A 21,731-nucleotide genomic window follows, 5' to 3' on the forward strand; every position below is an offset into this window, starting at 1 on the left:
TGTCATGAGACATTGTGGAGATTCCAAGCCTATCTTATTCTAGAGCTTATGAACTTCTCCGTGTAGGTTTTATGGTGCCTCTCCCTCTCTTAAATGAATATAAGGGTGATGAAAAGGTCCTATGTTCACACAAGCAGCAGGTGAACTTAATGTTAAAACACTTTAAGGGAAAAGAAGAGCCTGCCCTGGCTGTGCAACATTGAAGGCTGCCTCAAATACATGAGGAATGCTGATTGTTTCTGGCCTCTTGGCATAAAACTCTGAGGAGAAGAGTAAAATCAGCTTCACCTCGGTTACACTCTTCATGGGTGTTCAACAATCACCCTGTTCTGCTGTGTAGAGAGGACAATGTGCAATGACGGCACATTGTGGTCATGATCTGAACTGTTAAATACCATGGAGAACTGGCAAGACTCCTTTGAAGAAACCCTACTTGGTGGAAAACAGGTATACTCTTTGACTGAATTTAATCCAAATGCAATCTAGAGGAGTCACCAAATATAATTTGGGGATTGAGAAAGTATGTGTTCCTGACAAGAGAGAAAAGTGGAACTGCTCCACCTAAACTCAGAGACCTTTCTACAATGGGTTTTAATGACCCAGGAAAAAACGATGGCCATTTAAAATTAAAAGTGGCTCAGTACAAGGTAGGGGTTTTGTTTGTTTAGAAGCACACAATTATAGAAAGGAAGAATTACAGCCATTTAGTCAAAAGCCCACCATTTTCAAGATAGGAAGACTAAAAGAGTTTTAAAGTAGCCCATAAGTTAGTGAGCAAAAATGGACTTAGAAACCACACATCTCCAGTCCAGAAGATTGCTTGTAAATGGTGCCCCAATCTGGCCAATCAGGTCACCTGGAACTTTAACAATTCTATAGATAACCAGGATCAGCACTTGAGATTGAGTCAGTAGGAGGTCATTATGTAAATCAGGAGAACTGACAGGGGATGTCCTTCTGTATATGTTTCTCTTATTGGTTGATGAATAAAACACTGATTGGCCAGTAGCCAGGCAGGAATTATAGGCAGGGCTATGAGACCAGGAGAATTTTGGGGAAAAGATGCAGAGAGTGAACTACAGCAGAGATGCTGCAGAGCTGCTGAGGAAGAAAGGGGACCGGGCATCACTGGTAAGCCCAAGACCATGTGAAAATACATAGATTAATAGATATGGGTTAATAATTAAGAGAGAGCTAACCAGTAAGAAGCCTATGAGATCAACCAGTTTATAATTAATATAAGCCCCTTGTGTATTTATTTAGGGCTAAACGGCTATGGGACCAGTTGGGACAGAAACTCCGTCTACAGACAACCTTCTAGAATAGTTTTCCACCACTGGAATGTTCTCACATAGCTACTAGTTTTGATCTCCCCCCCACCAAAATCTCACTGGTGTTCCACTCCTGCGTAAACTCTCCCCAGTAATTACAAGTTAGGTCTAAGTTCATGGTTGAAAGATGGTGCTTTTCAGAACCTCACTCCAATCTACTTTACCTACTACTTCCCCTTGCTGGCTGTGGACATCAAACTTTTTTGAAACAGGGATGCCTTTTTCTCTACCTTGTTCCTTCCTAAGGAAGTGTTGCCTCTTCACAGTCACCATGCTGGCTTCTCAGCCTTTAATTTCCAATTCAAATGGCATCTTTCCTTTAAAAGAATTCTATCCTCCTTGGTAGTTAATTACCCTCTCCTACGTATAACACTTGTTCAACCAAAATAATCTCATTTATCATACTGCATTTCAATTTCCCATTACCCTTTTAGCCTGTGTCACAAGCCCTGGGCAGAGGTCATTTCTGTTTAGTTGGGTATGTCACAGAAATACTTTTAAATATTTGCTGAACAAGTTAATTTGGTAAATAAAATATATGGCTCACATAGAAACAAATGAACAATAACATCATCATTAACAAAGAAACAAACCAAAGGAAGCAAGAAAAGCAATGTCAACTTGAATATGTCAGCAGGTGAAAGCATTTTCCGTGTAAGCCAGAAACTTGTATGCTCAACCCCAGAATCCATCACAGGAGAGAACCAACTCTACAAAAGTTGTCATCTGATGTTGATAAGCCTACCCTGGCACCCACACCCACACCCACACACCCACACATTATACATACCCATGTGCACACATACATGCACTACACATTAGTAATAAAATAGGATTTTTAAAGATTGAATACATAGAGGAGAGCTCATAGGAAAGAAGAGGATCCAAACTGCCTTCTTAAAGTCCTCCAGAAATCAGAGCTCTGGATATCCACCATACAGGCCCCTGTAACATGGCTCTTCTATAACTGTGGTGGATCTTTTCTTCTTTTAAGTATACCTTTAGAGATAAAATTTTTTATTTCTTGCCAGGCATTGGTGGTACACACACGCCTTTAATCCCACCACTTGAGAGGCAGAGGCCAGTCTGGTCTACACAGCTAGTTCCAGGATAAGCCTCCAAAGCAACACAGAGAAAACCTGTCTCGAAAAACCAAAATAAAATAAATTAATTTCTTTCTCAGGCCAGACAGTAGTTGTACTTTGGAGTCAGAGGTAGGCAGATCTCCATGAGTTCAAGGCCAGCCTGGTCTACCAAATGAGTTTCAGGACAGCCAAGGCTATTAAACAGAGAAATCCTATCTCGAAAAAAAAAATATTTCTCATTAAATTCTGAGGCATTTTAAATTCTGAGTGCAGAGGAAAGCTTGGATTCTTTAGTTCTACTTTGACTCACAATACTTAATAATTTAAATAAATTTGACTATAGACCTGGCACATATTTTAATTTTGTTATTACATTGTCATTTATTTTGTGTGCATGTGTGTCTGTGTGTATGAATATGGGTGTTCACACACAGTAGCAGTTATTCAGAAGTCAGAGAACAACTCCATGGAGTCAATTTTCTTCTTCTACTATGTGGGTCTGGGGAGAACAAACTCAAGTTGTCAGGTTTGGAAATGGATGCCTTCATCCACTGAGCCAACTTCTCAACCTAGGCTGTTTTGTGTTTTGAGACAAGGTTTTGATATGCATCACAGGTTGGACTAGAACTCATGATCCCTTCTTAGTCTTAGCCTCCAAGCCTGTAAGATACCACCTGATGCAGTAACACCAACTAGAGAGAAGCTCTAGGAAAATAGAGATGTGGTTATTAAATTTGGGAGACAAGTTGAAACAACAACAAACTTCAAATGTAAGCATACCTAATTGTTGGGAGGGATGAAGAAGATGGAGCTCTGTTTGAGCTACAGACCCATATTTGGTAGTCACAGGGGACTGGGTATAGTTACAATCAACAAAAGAAGCCAGCCATGATGGCACATGACTTTAATTCCAGCACCCAGAAAGCGGTGGCAGGTGGATTTCTGTGAATTATAAGCCAGCCTGGTCTACCTAGTGGAGTTTCAGGGCCAGCCAGGTCTATATGGTGAGACCATGTCTCAAAAAAAAAAAAAAAAAAAAAAAAAAAAAAAACAGAGAAAATGCGTTTCAAGGAGTTATCACTGACAAATGGTACCAAAAAAGAAAAAAGAAAAAGAAAGAAAGAAAAGCGGAGGGTGGTGGCTAAGCTATTAGTCTTAGCAACCTGTCCAGTACAATTCCAGTAGCTTCAAAAGTCAAACCCATGTGGATTATGCAGTAAAGGGAAGTGACATGTAGGTGATTCAAGAAATAATTTATTGCAGCTGGGCACTAGTGGCCTTTAATCCCAGAACTCAGGAGGCAGAGGCAGGAGGATCTCTGTGAGTTCGAGGCCAGCATGGTCTACAGAGGGAGTTCCAGGATAGGCTCTAAAGCAATACAGAGAAACCCTGTTTTGAAGAGGGGGGGGGTTGAGAAAGAGAGAAAGAAAGAAAAGAAAGAAAGAAGAAAGGAAGGAAGGAAGGAAATACTTAGTTGCTGGGCATGGGCATGGTGGCAGAATTCAGGAGGCAGAGGCAGGAGTATCTCTGTGAGTTTGAGGTCAGCCTTGGTCTACATAGTGAGTTTCAAGACAGCCAGGGCTACAGAAAGAAATACTGGTTTAAAACAAAATAAAACAAACAGAAAGCAACAACAAAATGAAATGTTGTTAAAGAAGAGGGTGGGAAGAGCAGTATTGAGTTTTTAAGGAAGGGAAGGTGGGGCTGGATGGTGGTGGTGCACTTGGGAAGCAGAGGCAGGCAGACCTCCCGGAGTTTTGAGGCCAGCCTCATATATATAGAGTAAGTACCAGGACAGGTTCTGTCTTGGGGCATGGGTGGGGGTGGAGGATTAAGGAGGATTATTGTATTTACTTTTTAGACAGGGCAACTAAACTCTTTTCCTAGAGAAAATGAAAATCTTCAAAAGATATGAAGAAAAATATCTACATAAATGGAACTAGACAGCTCTTGGGCATAAAGTTACACTATGGGGCAGAATTTCTGGCTCTGGGAATAAAGTTCAAATATAGCAACAGGAATAAATACACACATTCACAAGTATAGGAGCAGGGAAATAAGAACAGAGAAAAAGAACAAATTTCTTTCTGCCATTCTTTTTTCTTTCCCTCTCTTTAAAGGGCAAGGTTGAAGACAGACCAATTCCTTGATCTCTCCAGTGTCTAAATGTAAGTTTCTTTTCTGAGACAGAAAAGGGGAGGGCCACAGGCAGGTCAGTTCCCAAGAATCAGCAAACCTGTATACATTCCAATCAACCTTTGTCCTACAGTGTAGACAAACGTAAGCAATACCTCAAAAACGTAAGATTTCTGTAGTCTGAAAAATAAATGATGACTTATTCAAATTTGATAGTAATAGCACATGGAACCATAACACCTACTAATAGAAATGCAAACAAACACAGCTTTATGTTTTAAAAAAAAAACGTAACAACCACACATCTTCTCACACAGATTTAGTCAGTCAGCAATCATAAATAGGTTTAAATATTTTCTTATTTATATACTAGGAAACATTAAAAAGAAGACGAAGAGGAAGAAGAAAGCCCAGCAGTGGTGGCACTCATCTTTAATCCCAGCACTCAGGAAGCAGAGGCAGAAGGATCCTGTGAGTCTGAGGCCAACCTGGTCTATGCTCCAGAATAGGCTTCAAAGCTACACAGAGAAACCTGTCTCAAAAAAAAAAAAAAAAAAAAAAAAAAAAAACAACCAACCAAAAATAAATAAATAAGTAAATAAAGTATACATTTATGTTACATGTTTCCATAGATGAACCCTACACATGGAAACTGGGTTAGAGTGTAAGAACACTGAAATTTTCATAGATATTACCAAATAGCTTAAATTGGACTTCATTTATAAAGCCCCCCCAATAAAGTTTGATAGCATAATACCAATAAGATGAGACTTAAATACAAAATATTAGAAAGACATTTAGATGCTCTAAGCTTTTGTTTCTTAACTAAACCTCCCATCCCAACTAATGTAACTGCAGGAACATGCTATACGGAGCTGGGGAGATAATTTAGTGGGTAAAATGGTGCACAAACATGAGGACATGAGTTACACATCCTCCACCCACATATGTGCCAGGCATAGCAGTGTAGCCTGTAACCCCAGGGAAATGGCAGGGTTGGGGAAATACATCCCAAGAATCTGAAGTGACAATCTCTGGGTTCAGTAGGAGATCCTGTCTCAAAAGAGAAGATGGACACAGAGGAAGACACTATTATGTGCAATACATACACTGCCTCACATAATCTAAAACATGACATTGTTTGTATTAAGCAGAAAATGGGGTGACGTGAAGACCCTTGTCTTAATTTTACTGTTGTTGTGATAAAGGCCCTGAATGTAAGGGCATTTTAAGGCAACTTAAGAAAGGGTTTACTTTGGCTCAGGATCTTCTTCCCGAGAGCTGAGATTACAGGTCAGCTTCACTGGGCCCTAACCTACACATCCTTCACATATTCATCTGGTACATATTAGTCTATGGGATAAATGAAAAAGGTCTTTTCTTTTTACTAATCTCTTTTTAAAAAGAGGAACAACAGAGTTTGGTGTTAATATTTTAATTCATCTCTATACATTATAATTTCAGTATACAATCAGTTTAAAATATGAGGCCTTTTACATTTTTGAATTATCTTTATAATCCAGTATATAATATTTTATAATTATTTTAGTTCAAGAGCAATGGGAAACAGCCAACTCAAGACAATATCAATGATGCAGTGTTCACCTATGGGTATGTATAGTAGGAATTTTTCAATGCCAGCAAAACATTTTACAGATGAGATTTTTTTTAATTAGTCCTCAGTATGACCTAAGTGATTTTAGTTTATTAACCCTAAATTTCAATGATTCTTGGTAAGTTAGATTCTTAATAAGTAGTAACACACAAATATTAAAGACTGGGAATGGAAGAATAACAGCCCTGAGAATTCTGAGATAAATTGAATATTTAGTTTATTACCTACCAGAAAAAGGCTCATGGGTTGGTATCTTGGACCATAATAGAAACCTATATCTAATCCAATAATTTTCACTGTGATACTGTGTAGTGGCTTACCCAGAGTACAACATATGTTTCCACTGCTTTAGAAAACAACATGGAAGATCCTTCAAATGTTAAACATAGGTTGTCATAGAAATTAGCAATTCAATTCTAAGGATAAGCTTAAAAGAAATGAAACAAACATGTCCACACAAAACCTGTACACAACTTATAGTACTATTATTCACATTAGTTAAGAAGGTACAAACATCCCAAATAGCTATCAAACAATGAATAAACAAATGTAATCTACACATATAATAAAAGACTATTTAGGCATTAAAAGGAACGAAATTAGATCTTTTTCTTTCTTTCCCAGCAAGTTTTATAAGTTGTCAACTTGACAGAGTGTAGAATCATCTGAGAGACCAGTCTCTGAGCATGACTATGGAGGATTATCTTGATTTCAGTAATTGAGGTGCAAAGACCCACCCACTGTGGATGGTACCATTCCCTTGTCAGGATTCCGAACTAAAAGTGATGAAAAGGGACTGAGAAGCAGCATGAAGTTATCGTTCTCTGCTTCCAGACTGTGGCTGTCACATGATCAGATGCTTCCCAAGCTTGTTCTACTTGGACTTCCCCAGCAAGATGGAACCATTAGCCTTAGGACTGTGAGCAAGAATAAAACCTTTCTCCCTTAGGTTGTTGTGGTCAGGATATTTTGTCACAATAGGGGGGGAAGAACCTAAGATATTGATATATATATATAAAAGCTACTAAGTTTTGTATTTTGATTTTATATCCTACAACTTTACTAAAAGTGTTTATTAGGTTTATCAAGTTTTCTAGAGGGGTCTGTAGTAAAGAATCTGAGAATAGGAATAATATGTTTTTCTCCTCCCCCATTTGTGTTCCTTCAATATTCTCCTCTTGTTTTATTGCTCTGGCTAAGACTCTAAGTACTGTACTGAACAAGAGTAGAGAAGAGTGAGAACGGCTTGGGTTTCCCCAATTTGTGTAATGTTGGCTATAAGTTTGTCATCTATAGTTCTTATGATATCTAGATATGTTTCATTTATTTCCATTTTCCACAGAATTTTTATGATGAAGGCATACTGAACTCTGTCAAATGCTTGTATCTTTATCAATGAAGCTGATCGTGTGATTTTTGTCCTTAAGTTCATTTATATAATACATTTGTTGATTTGAACACATTGAACCATCCTTGCATCCCTGGGATGAAACCAAGTTGGCTATGATATATAATCTTCTTACCATGTCCTCATCAAGATAATCTGTCTATATATTTCTTTTGTTGTTATGACTTTGTCTAGCTTTGGGGTCAGGGCAATATTGGCTTTGTAATTAGTTTGGTGGTACTCTTTCCTTTTCTACTTTGTGAATAGTTTGAGACATGTTGGTATTAGATTTCCCTTCAAAATTTGGTAGAATTAAGCAGCGAATCACCTGAAAATACACTATTCACAATAGCTTCAAAGACAAATGAAAAACAAACAGCTGTGACAGATATATAACCCATACCCTCCCCCACTGCTTTTCTCCTCTGTGTCTGAAGAGCTGTCTACCTTGTTGGTGACATTTCTACTTATGAAAGCTTCCTTTCACTTCCATTTCTCATTGTACATAACATCTAGTATTCTAACTTCTGTTTTCATATTTGTTCATCTCTATAAGACTGCTAATGCCTGCGACTGTCTCATCACTCTCATATACCTAATGTCCAGCTGTCAGCCATAAGATAGATCCTAAAATATTCTCTAAGCATGAACCCCCAAGAGATTACCATACTTTCAGTTGCACAGAGGACAAGCAGGCTACAATTACTTTGAAAACAGATCACCTAACTCGAGTTGAATCCCAGTACACGTACTGTACAGGTTTATGGTCTTACCCACAACACACATAGAATTTCCTAATCCATGTGGGTAATGGGACCAAAATGCAAGGTTACTTTAAGGGTAATACACCATATCTATAAAAGACTTGGCATACAGGATGTTCATATATATTAGATATTAAAATTCTATATTCATATTATTTTCTAATAGATATTCATCATCTTTATTTAATTGAAGCAAACTAGTTGTACAGAGGGTATCAACAAATAAAAAGATTATGCTTTTGACCCCAAATACTCAAAGCATATCGTTCTCTTAAAAGCTTCTAAATACAAACTCTAATTATACTTCTGGAACTTACTCTCTTCAGTTTAAGATGTTTAAACACATCTTATAAATGTTTATAAATGTTATAAACATTAAGTTTAACTAATAAACCAACAAGAAGTCAAGAGGGCATAAAAAACAGAAATGATGTACTGAGTTAGTACTCAAATTCATGCTGAAGCTTTAAGCCAGTTACAGAGAGTCAGTCAAAAGTCCTGAACAAGACAATTCACCCACATAATGGGGAAAACACACCTAAAATAGCTTGTGACTCAACCTCTGCCCAGAAAGGAGGGTGAGGACCAGGCACTCTGGAGCCTATTCTCAATTGTCTCATAAATAGCAAATATTTAAACAAGACTATTTACTTGGGCTGAATAAAATGCATGCAGGGAAAAACTTAAATAATATGCTCCACTTTCAAGTAAAATGTGACTTCTTTGAAACAATTTAATTTTCAAAGTTTTAAACCTTTAACCTTTATAAGAAAACACAAAGGAAAGAGTAAACAGATTCACCTATGTAACTATTTGAAAGTTGTGTGTGTGGGGGGGGGGGTTGTCCTGTTTTTTTTTTTTTTTTTTTTTTTTTTTTTTGAGGCAGAGTTTCTCTGTGTAGCCCTGGGTGTACTGGAACTCAACCTGTAGACCAAACTGACCTCAAGTTCACAGAAATCTACCTGCCTCTGTCTCAACTGCTGGGATTAAGGTCTCAACTGCTGGGATTAAGGTATGCACCACCACCTCCCAGAAGGAATTTTTTTTTTTTTAAGTAAAGGTAATTATATGGGAGAAATAACATAGAGAAGATAGCCAGTAAATACTTTTAATGTATAAGAAATTATTAAAATGGATAATGAAAATGCTAAAGCTTCAATTAATTTACAAAAAACCTTACTAATAAATGTTACTATCACTAATAATTAAGAAAATAAAAATTAGCCCAGTGCAGTAGCACATGTCTTTAATCTCAGCCTTCCAGAGTAGAGGCAGGTGGATCTCTTAGTTCGAGGTCAGCCACGTGATCTACAGAGAATGTTCTAGAACAGCCAGGGCTACACAGAGAAACCCTGTCTCAAAAACCATTTGTACACACTCAGGCACTGGAAAGAAAACAAAATTTACATTTTGCATTGTTTCCACTCATAATAAAGTTACCAAACAAAAACAAAATCCCAACCTTCACCCCGGCCAACACCTGAGCTACAAAACCTAAGAACTGGGTGCAGGCATAGCCTCTGGGAGTACAAATGATACAACTTTTCACACGGCACCTAAAAACATACATCAGAAATCCTACATGACATGTAGGATACATCTATCCATCTGTACCCTACATGTCAGTAATTTCACTGCCTGTCATAGAAAACAACACGAAGAGTAAAAACTGCCTTCTTTATAAAGAAACTTACAGAAGCATTAGCCAACATGAAAATAGTATCACAATAACAATAACAATATAACAGTATAACATGGAGTCAAGTATCATGCAGCCACTCAAAATCAAAATCATATGCAGGCAAACAGATATAACATGAAATCATGATATGAAGTAAAATAAGCCAGACTCATACTGCAAGTTTCTTTCACATACGGGAAAACATTATAATGTATATTTACATGTGTTTGTATATTTATATGTGTGTTTATGGTCACAAAGCTAGACTGAAAGAAAATATCTTAAAGGAGGTAGAAAGCAGGTGAAGGAATACATGAAACAGAAAAGCAGAAGAGGGGACAGTGGGTGATGAAAGACAATCAGCTAGAAGGAAAAAGGGAAGGAAGGAAGGGGGGAGGGGACGAAGGAAGTAGGGACACAGGAGGACAGTGGAAGGAAGCGAAGGAAAACAATATATGATAGGAATGAAAACCTTATGATAAAATTCACTACTTTGTATTTCAACTAAAAGATAATTTTAAAAATATAATGAAGATGCCAAACCTTAGACTACATGTTACCATGGTTACCTTGTTATCAATGATGCCACCATTTCAAGGACGACAGTAGGAGAGTCTCAGGCTCACATATACTCACCAATCATGATGCTGGCCCAAGATAAATCAACTTCTGGAGCTTGTTTTGATTTCTTTAATTACATTTACAAAGCTACCAGTCTAAATGCTAAACAACAAAATCTATGTTCTTGATTTCAATGTGAGAGGTACACACACACACACACTCATGCACTTGAAGCAGACATTAAAATATGATAAACTTGGAATCATAAACTTGAAATATATTTTTATCTTACTAAGTTTCATCAATTGGAATGTAATACTTTCATAAAGAAAAAAATATTGGCCAGGTGTTATGCATGCCTGTAACCCATGCATTTGAGAGGCAGGGGCAGGAGGATCATAGCAAATTTGAGGCTAGCCTGGTCTACACAACTCGTTGGCCTATCTCAAAAAACAAAACCAAAAACAAAATATAAGGTGAAAAGAAAAGCCAAATTTAAGAAGTTTAAAGACTAGGAAAAGGATATTAAATGACATACACTATATCGCCCTCCTTCAAGACCAGCCATCAGCTCAAAACTAATAAATTAAGAGTACAATGTCTCTTATCAAAGATAGCAAAACAGAAATCAGAGCATAATCAAGGCTGGTGAGAAAGAGCTGAAGTCTATGTAAAAGCTCTAACCTAGGAGAATTGTGACTGCAACCAAGGCTCCAACGAGCTTGGGTTTTTCTCTGGGACTTTCCCCAAAGGTTTCCAGTTCACCAAACTTCCCTGTGTGTTTCAGAATCTTAGCAAGGTAATGTCAGGACTTTTGAGTTCTCCACTATATTAGTAAAAGGTCTAAGAAGATAAGTCAACTTGTGTTCTATAGGAGTAGAGATGTACACCCTATAAGGAAGACATCATTCTGAACACTATAAGAAGTATGCTGGGGTCTTTTGGCTGGAGCAGTATGTGCTTGTAATCCCAGCTACTGGGAAGGTGTCAAGTAGGATGGAGGGAGGGAGTGGGGAACAACTCACTTGTAGCCAGGAGTTTGAACAACACAATTCCACCCTTTTAAAAAAGTAAACAGAACAAAACAAAACAAACAACAACAAACCCATAAAACCAAAAGAGAAAAAACCTACATCCATACCCACAAGCACATACTGGGACGAGCAGACTTTCTTTACTCCTTGGCTCTCCAGAAACAAGGTTATAATTCTCAAAATCATCCCAAACAACTCACTGCACACATCATAGGAAAGCACCAGTTGTGTTTTCACTCAATTTTTGTCTCTGGACTTGTACTCTTGTCCTGCTAGCTTTCAGACCAGTTTCAATGTTACTTCCTGAGTCCAGGTTTCTACTTCACATGCTTTGGAAGGAGAATCACTTTTTAGTGCTTGTTGGGGAGGGCATTTAAGTGAGTGTACAGGTACTTAGCTTTCTATGTGGGTGCTGGGGTCACACTCCGATCCTCATGCATGTGGGGCAAGCCCTTTATCTACTGGGTTATCTCCTAGCCTTTCTCTTCTTGAGCCAGCATCACCACCAGCATCACCATGAGCACCTCTGATCCAAATCGGTGTTTCTGCCCAGTCATTAGATATGTAAGAAAAGGAAATGGAAAGGAAGAATGCACTAAAAGTTAGAATTCCATGTAAGTGCTATGGGATGACAAGGGCAGCAGATGATACCTCACTCTGCCATGAGAAACTGAAACGTCATTAGATGAGTGATCTCAGAGGAAATGACTCCTAAATTGAGTAATGAGCACTAAACAATAGGTTTCAGACAGCAGGGTACTGTGATTTTTTTTTAGGAACAGAAATAGGCAAAGGCACAGAGGAAAAATATAAGACTTTAAAAGACAACATCAAGTCACATTCCTTTCATCCCAGCACTTGGGAGAAACGTGGATTTCTATGAGCTCAAGGCTAGCCTGGTCTACATACAGAGCTCCAGGACAGCCAGGGCTACATAATGAGACCTTGTCTCAAAAAAAAAAAAAAAAAAAAAAAAAAAAAAGTCAAAGGAGCTAATCCTCCTAGAGGATGCTATAAAACTAAATGAATTATTAAATGTAAAACACTTAGCATACACAGCATATACTTACTTAAGAAGTGCTATGCAGGTATTAACTACCTTCATTATCATCTTTCTTAAATCCAAAAACAATTTTGGGAAAATGTACAGCTATGTGGAAGATACACTACAAAGAATTCTTAGAATAAACAAGAGGGCTGGTTATATGATTCAGCCAGTAAAATGGTCTTCTACCATGCACAAAGCTTCAGGCTTGATCCCCAACACCAAATAAACCAGGGGGAGAGGCACAGGCCTATAATTCCAGCATGAAGGAGATGGAGGTAGGTGGATCAGAAGTTCAAAGTTCTCCTTGGCCACACAGTAAATTTGAGGCCAGTCTGGGCCACAAGAGACTGTCAAAAGAGATTAGAAAAAAGGAAGAAGGGGGAGGGGAGGGAAAAAAGAAGAGGAAAGGGAGGAACACATGAACAAAGTAAACAGGCCAACGAAATGGAAAAGAAGCAGAAATGAACGTTTTTCAAGATAAGTGGGACAAGAACAATTTGATACTAACACTTAGAGGAAGAAAAGTTGAAGTAGTTGAAGGTCTAGGAGATCTACCGAAATGTGAGTGATGGCTATGTCTGGAAAGTATCATGGTTTTTGTGTTTCCCTATAGCATTCCCATTTTCTACACAGAACATTTATTATTCATTATAATAAAAATAGCACACATAAAAAGTCAATAAAATTTAAAATCAAACAATACAGTGCTTTTAGGAAAAATCAAATTAAATGCCCATCCTAAATTATTTGGCAAATCTTTGCTTTAAGTGTACACGATGTGGAGGAAAGGTTTTTCTGGTTTCAGTAACTAGAATATCAAGAGGTCGGCCAGATACCAATCAAATAAATAATAATAAACCATCTTAAATATGGTATCTTGAAATACAAATAAACTTATTTATATGAAGGCTACCACTTATTTACTTGTAAATGTACACTACAGAGTTTCTTTAGTCTGGAGTTCCTTGATCATTTTGAAGGTAGCAAATTTACTTCTTCCAATTACTCCACACATCACATACACACACACATACACACACACACACACACACACACACACACACACACACACACACACACACACCATACACCTATTTTCTGCCTTAACTTTCTCCACAATACTTGGCAAATTCTAAATTCAAGACCTGTCACTGTCTTTCTTCTCTTTTCCTGAATTTAAACGCCACTTCAGCAGGACAAGATTGTATATTTTGTTCACTGGTTATAAAATCATTACACAGTCATTTCTTGCAAGAAATTGTTCATTTAAGAAATGATGGAGTGAAAGAATGAATTCCATGCTATGAATTATGAGTAACTTCTGTTGTTTTTCCTTTCAAAGAGAGAATAGAGAAAGAAAGCTAATACACAAAATGGAGAAAGACAAAGATGAAGAAAAGTTACACTAGTGAAGAGACTTAAGAGTGAGCTGCACATGGACCCTAGACTGATAACTGGGAAACCAGCATAGGACCTACCCAGACCCCCCCTGAACATGGGTCTCAGTTAGAAGGCCTGGGCAGTCTATGGAACCTCTGATAATGGAACCAGGATGTATCCCTGGTGCATGAAAGGACTTTGGGAGCACATTCCCCATAGAGGGATACTCCCTTATCCTAGAGACAGAAGGGAGGGCCTAGGCCCTACCCCAATCGACTTGACAGATTTTGATGATCCCTCCTGGAAGGCCTCACCCTCCCTGGGGAGTGGATGAGGAATGGGACTGAGAAGGGGGGGGGGGATAAGAGGGGGGAGAGAGAGGGAAATGGTATGGATATGTAAAATAAGAAAAAAAAATTAAAAGTGAGCTGCAAAACTCTGCTGTTTTAAGAGAGGGGTTGCCATCATGCTACAAAAATTAAAAAGTCCAGGTCCTGGAGAGTACTGTCAGAAAAGGCGTGTGCTTACTGGAATCCAACCCAATGGCTCTTTACATCTCAATCATCCAAGTTACTCAGTTCTCAGAACCCCAGTGCAACCCTGTAGGAACCAAGATGTTGGAAAAAAGGGGAAATAGTAACTCCAAGCCACAATTACTGGAATGAATGAAGAAAGGGCAAGAAAAACTCCAAAACAGGTTGTCTCTGCAGCAAGACAAAAGTCAGTTTATAAGCATTTTACTAAAAATTTAGCAGAGAAAACCTAAAATGCTCTAGTGAGAAGGTTTCTCTTCTACCACTTGGGGTTTCAGATCTTAATGAAAATGGGCTAGAGGAGCAACACTACTTTGCATTTCTGTTTGACCCTCACAACTCTTGGCCAATACAGTGGTTAGTACTGAGGGTCAACTTGACAGGATCTACAACTACCTAGGAGATAAATCTCTAGCCATGCCTGCAAAGGATTATCTAGATTAGGTTAAATGTGGACTGCTATTCCATAGGCTGGGGTGCTCCCTGCATACAAAGGAGAAAGACACTGGAGCATGGGTATTTATTTATCTCTCTTTCTCTCTGCTTCCTGCTACAGATACAGAGCAGGGGCAGTCATCTCTCTGCTTCCTGACACAGATGTGGAGCATGGCATTCACCTCTCTCTCTGCTTCCTGACTGTAGATGTGGTGACATCTGTTTCATTCTTTTGCTGTGGTAGACTATACCCTAAAAACCATGTGTCCAAATAAACTTTCCCTTCCTCAAGTTACTTCTTGTTAAGTGTTTTGTAATGGCAAGAAGAAAAGTAACAAACAGAAAATGTCACTAATCTTTGAATGGATTACTTATAATCCCTAAGGATTATTTCATGATTACTAAAAATCATGCCACCAAATGTTACATAAATTATAAGATTTATTAGCTCGGCCTACCTGGTACTTATATTAAAGCAGTCATTTGACAAGTGCTACCAAAGCTTATTAGACAGAAGATGGAGAAAGGGGAGAAGATGGAGAGACTCCAAACAGCGTAAGAAAATGGCAAGGCAGCAGCTGCTCCTGTCCTAAAGACCAGTATGAACCTTGCAGGCACCTTAGGTGATTGATCTCTCACTTGGCACTATTCTCTCTCAACACCAGCCTCTTCCTGGTCAAGTCTGTTCACACTGCAGGGGAGAATTTAACCACTTGAAGGCAAAGGCTCTGAACTGATAATCTAAAGCAGTAGAAACTAAGGAGACTCAAGGGGCAGAGTCTTAGACTGAACTGAAGGTCAGATCTTGTAATCTATTTTCAGCCTTCTCATATGGTTCATTTTGATGCTGATTAGAAACTGAGCCAAAAGAAACAATTAATTTCTTTTGTAGTTATAGAATAAATCACAAACCAGAGAGAGACAGAGACATAGGCAGAAGGAAAGACTAATTAGCTTGAAATTTCTCATTGAAGCAAGTTGAAATGATAAGATGTGACATTTATTGGGTACTTATACTAAGCACAATCACTGGGCACTTTATATTATATACACAAAAGACTATGACATGGGTACTATCATTATCCCTGTTTTATAGATGAAGAGAAAAATAGAAATTAAAGAATAAAAAAAAACTTTGCTTAAAGTCATACAACTATTTGTAGCTGGGATAAGAGGTCTAACTAAAGAACCTATACTTTTATCCAACACAGTTATAAATATACATGCAATTTTTATTAAACCAGACTCTTCCTCAAATGAATATGCATTCATTCACAAAGAAAAGGATCCAGAAAACAAAACAAATGGTTAAATACAACAAGTTAAATGTCTACCATCTGGCAGTAGACCCCCTAAGTGTCTGCTATAATCACAGCTGAATAGCTGTATGATAAATAACAAAGTTATTCAGTGTCTTGGTTGCCTGTAAATTTAACGTTTTAATTGAATCTCTCAAGATACTTCAAATGAAATACATTACACTCTCGGAGCTATAAAAATACATTATTTTTCAGGCTATTCACTGTCCTATTTCTGCTCAGTTTCCTCCCTTCCTCCCCCATTTCCTCTCTGCCTAACATCCTTTAAAGCCAGTTCAGTTCCTCTTTCTTAAGAATACCTTACACATACACTGTACCCAAGAGAATGCTAGCATTTGTCTGTGTGCAACAGCTGTAGGATGGCACAAACTTTACAAAAAAGAGCCAAGAAGTGGAAATACATTCTAATGTATGTTCAGTTTTAGATCTATGCAGCTGCAGAAGTAATTGAAATATTCTTGTTTTTCTATTTCACAATTGACATCTTCTTTTAACAATTGGCATATCCCAAAAGTCTTCCTTTGTTTAGACTTTTTTTTTTTTGCAAAATAGCTTTTCCCAAAATTTTCCCTAAGTATGGAATTTCTTAAAATACGAAAAATAAACGCCAAACAGGTTGTTAGACAAAAACTCTATCATATTTTAGTAAGATAATTATCATATCCTGAATAATGTATCGAGCCCAATGTAAATATTTTACAAATGAACATGTAAAACTTGTGTGCAAGGTGTGAAGTTGCACATGTGATACCAGCAGTGGGCAGAATGGCAGGATAAGTTCAAGGCCTGTCTGTGCCAAATAACGCGACTCTGACAGTGTAAAAGGGGGACTCCAATGCATCTCCATGGTGCTGCATCTGTCCTCCCAGGGAAGCCTGCAAACCTCAGTCCTGGCAGCCCCTTTCTGGAGCTGACAAACATAGCTCATCTTCTCCTAATGCCCATGTATTCTTTTTAAAAACCTGAACCGAGGTGTTATGTACAAGAACATAGGTGCTGAAGTTAAAAGAATCCTAACCTGCAGTGGGATGCTCATACTTATTAACTCTGATACCTAGAGCAGTTAAACTCTAATTTAACATTTCACTTATCTATCTGATGGGAGGACATTAATTACTTACAAGGCCTTCATACACTTTAAATAATTATATAAACACTGAGCAGAGGCTCTAATACCAGTAGGTGCCCTACAAATGACCACCATGGGAGATATGCTGTAATGCTAAAGGATGTTTAGCTGGTAATAAGCCATACATGCCCTTTTATTAAAATCATGGAGCCCTGTGAACCTATATTAAAGATGAATTAAAACTAAAAAAGCCTGAGGCTGCATGTACCCTGGCAGCAGACAGCGTGCTCAGAATGTATGAAACAGTTGGTTCACTCCCTAATACACACACACATTTTTACATATACACATCCACCTAAAAGTTCCAAGATTATATAGGAAATTTTCCACCTTGTAATAAGAGATACAAGATAACTACAGGTTAAAATGATAAAGATAAAGAAAATCTTGAAAGCTTCTAAGTTTGAGCAATGAGTGCATGCTATTCTATTTTTGTAAAAACACATTACTTTTTTAAGTACAAATTTAATCCCCTGAACGTACATTTTTTTCTTCATATTCAGGAGAAACCAGGATTTGAGCCTTGAGATGTGTTGAGCAATGGTAACTTTCTACTCAATAATTTAATACTGGTCAAATTTTCACTATCCATTCTACCTTTCATTATAAAGGTGAACAAAGGGAATACTTAAATGCACTCAATGTTTAAAAGCATGCAGATTTTTCAATTGCATATCCATATTACATCAAACAGTAGCAACACACATTTTTCTGCATCTTTTAAGAAAAGGAAATATTTTCACTGTTCTTGCTTAATTACGAGGCAATCATAGGAATAATCCCTAACTGAAAGGTATCACATCAGTTTCTACCGTTGATAACTGAATTTTTCAGTCCTCCCATCAACTCACATAAAGGCTGTAGGCAATGTTTCTCGATTGCTTTTAGTTTTTATCCGTGATTGACAATATAGCAAACCTTCAAAGGAAACTTAGCAATTTCTCAGGGCTTAAGCAGCTTGGCCTCCAGTCTGTGCTACCTAAATTAAGCTAACAACACAAAATTCCAAGTGACAACTTGCCTCCCCTGCGTAAGTAATGAACACCCGTGAAACAGACAAAAAGCTATGTAGCAGAGCAGTAATTCCTGTTCTAACTTCAATTCCCATTATGAAGTAGCTGGCTCTATCCAAAAACGTTCCTATTCATTACGGAGTCCAAGTTTCAAATAAACATACTGGCACCGGCAATCGCAGAACCACACAGCCCATGATCAATATATGCAAACTGCGTCTATCTGCAGAATAAAAGGCACCTGCACTTGCAGCCTCAGTTTACCCAGCTACTGTGCACTTGCAGGCGTTTTTTCTCCCTCCCTTAAATAAGCAACGCACTTCACTGTGGCTAGCGAGGTTCCTTCTCACCGTGCTCTATAGACACCCTGGAAGTGCATAATGCGGATCAGAAGTCAAAGCTTCACGTTTCCCAACTTTAGCTGTTATAACGCGAGCCAGCCCCGGACGCCAGCATCCGCCCACTGTCCTCTCGTGACTCGGGCTACTTTGACGCACCGGGATGCGGTTCACCTGACACTCTGCACCAACGCCGACCAAGAAGAAGGGGGGAAAAAAATCAACTAAGCCAAAATAAAACGCGTCTCCAAGACAACGCGCACCCGGGTGCCCCTAAGGAAAGCCGGGGACCGCGTCGCCCCCAGCAATAGGCGGCGGCCGTCACCTGCCAAACGAGGCCGTGGCCAGGGGCCCGGTGCCCCGGCCTCCGAGAGCAGTGGCCCGCCAGGCCCTCCGGCCCCGCGGCGGGGGCAGGAACCTGGGGCCCAAGGTTTCCGCCCGGTGCGGCCGCTCGGCCGGGGCCTAGGGCGGGGGCCGCACGCGCTTCCGAGGACGAGCCCGGGCGCTCTGCGGCGCGCGGGCCCCTCGGCGCGGCCCGTGCGTGGAGCCCCGGGCCGGCGGCGCCCGCACCTGCCCCGCGCCGCGCGCCCCGCGCCCCGTAGCAGCGCTGACGGGAGGCTTCACCCACCTGGCGCCTCGCGCACGTCACCGCGCGAGCCACCCCGCGCGCTCCTCGGCACCCGCGCACGGGCGCGGCCAGGCGCCGGGGTAGACCCTGCTGTGCGGCCGCCGCCGCCGCCGCCGCCGCCGCCGCCGCCGCCGGGTCAGTCGTCAGGTCGGCCGCAGCGAACCTGTTGCGCAGCCTGTCACGGCCGCTGGGCTCCGCCGGCGCCGCCTCAGCCCCACAACAACATGGCGGCCGCGGCCTCCGCAGGAAGCCGGGGGGCGGGGAGGCGAGCGACGGGCGGGCAGTGACGGCCCGCCCGCCCGCCCGCTCGCCCGGCCGCGGGGCACCAACTCCCCACCGTGGGGGAGCGCGACGCCGCGAGGCGTTTCTCCTCACCCCGGGAACCGAGGAGCCCTGGACCGTGAGGGCGTGAGCCGAAGCACTTCTCTGGCCACCACGTCCCGAAGTAATGGAGCTGACAGCCCTTCCAGGAGCCGCTGCGACCCACCTGGCTCCTCCTCTTCGAGGTGACATGCTGAGGCTGGGTGGGACGTTTCCTGCCAAACTGGACCCCAAGGTTTTTGGAAAGGGCACAGAGATGTCCAGGTCCCTGGTGGACCACACATGGAACATGCTGTCTCTCACTCTGGAACTTTCTTATTTTGCTGAAGGCTACGATTTCCTGCGAATGGAGAAATTAGAGGTGCAAAGGAGTTGCCTCCACCTTTGAGGCAGACCCTTCTCAGGGATTCCCCGAGAGTCAGCCATCCATTCACCATCTTACACAGACACACACATGTCCAACAAGGAGCACCCCTATCCCTATTCTCATGCAAGAGCACTCAGGGGTTCCCCAAGAGTCAGTCATCCATTCACCATCTTACACAGACACACAGACACAGACACAGACACAGACACACACACACACACACACACACACACACACACACACCCAACAAGGAGCATCCCTATCCCTATTCTCATGCAAGAGCACTCTCCTTACAGGAAGACTGCCCCAGTTTCCTCCTGCAGAACCTAGAATTCTTACCAGTCTGATAGGAGAAACTCATTCAGAATTTCACTCTATCGCCCTTTCTGTTATGTGGGCCCCTCACAAAGACCGGACTCCTCACCATTCTATATCTAGGACTAGCCATTTGAAAAGACAGCATTCCCTCAACCAAAATGCTTTCTTTAGATTAGGGTGAAGAAGTGATGGTTCTTAATGAGCAAAATGGAGGGGTCTAAGACTCAAGATTTTGAGAGGACTGTGCTAATATTCAAAACGAATAACCTGAACTGGTGTGTGTGGAATCCTTGTACTCAGAGGCTGAGTTGGAAAGATCGTGAGTTTGAGGCCAGTCATGGCTATATATAAACTGTCTCAAAAATCCCATAAATAAATGGATGTTTCTTAAGCATTCATATCCTTATGATTTCTGTTGAAATGTAAGAGATCTGTGTAGATAGATGCCCCTAGGGCCTCAGTTTTTACCTGTTGGAGCAGGTGAAGGAATCAAGTCTGACCTGAATGAGATGGCTGCAATGCTCAGGCCTGACTGAGCTGGACAACCAACTCTCAGGAGGAATTAGCAAATACTAATGGTGACAAACAGGCTTTTCTTGCTCTCACAGTGTTTTTCTTAACTCTTCGATTAGGACTTGGCCAAGACCTGACAGACAGGCCCTGAGCTCCGGTGACACAGAGACACCTGACTCCTTGGTATCAGTCTAGGAGGTCCCTCACTTCCTGGGACCAGTTAATGAGGCTTCTCCCTCTATAAACAAGCTGCATCGGTTAAGAAAAGCACCCTTAAGCACCTGTTACCATATCCATCACAGTGCTACCATCCCATCCCCACATCTAAGCCCCTAAGCATCAGAACCCTCACCACAATACTGCAAAGAGTTGGCCTGCAAGGTAAAACTGATTTTATTTATTCCTAATGGGAAGATACTTAATATCTACTTCTTCCCATCACTGGCTGGTGTCACTTGAGTTTTAATGTTCTGGACCTGGTAACATTTACCTTGTCTTCTTTCTGTTGAAGAAGCTGCCAGATCTTTGGGAGGAGGAGGATAGGGAAGGGGGAGCATTTAAAAGTCTCCCTAAAATAAACTACAAAGCTAATAGTCTCTGAGTTGAATTGGGGTTCTGTATGCCTGCCTGCAGTATCCCAAGCACCAAACAACAATTCAGGTTTATATTCAGAACTTTAGACCAACCTGTCTATCCTGTCACAATAGAGTATAAGGATCTCCAATAACCGCACTTCTCTCATACATACATATGTGACTTGGGAATAAATTAATGCTGTTAAACATTTAGTGGTTA

General features: G+C 40.4%; 1 protein-coding gene across 4 annotated transcripts in view; it reads right to left on the reverse strand.

The window, feature by feature from the left end:
• The window catches only part of Itsn2 (intersectin 2), a 108,920-nt gene extending 88,936 nt beyond the window's left edge, over positions 1 to 19,984 (reverse strand). For 3 of the 4 annotated variants that reach the window (XM_051181709.1, XM_051181710.1, XM_051181707.1), the window contains exon 1: positions 19,418 to 19,520. The gene's annotated coding sequence lies outside the window, so the exon portion shown is untranslated. Of the gene's footprint in view, positions 1 to 19,417; positions 19,521 to 19,904 lie in introns of those variants that run through there. The other variant, XM_051181708.1, reaches the window with a different exon arrangement.
• Positions 19,985 to 21,731: the final 1,747 nt, after the last annotated feature.

This window comes from Phodopus roborovskii, unplaced genomic scaffold (assembly GCF_943737965.1).
Source record: "Phodopus roborovskii unplaced genomic scaffold, PHOROB, whole genome shotgun sequence".
NCBI classification, from domain to species: Eukaryota; Metazoa; Chordata; class Mammalia; order Rodentia; family Cricetidae; genus Phodopus; species Phodopus roborovskii.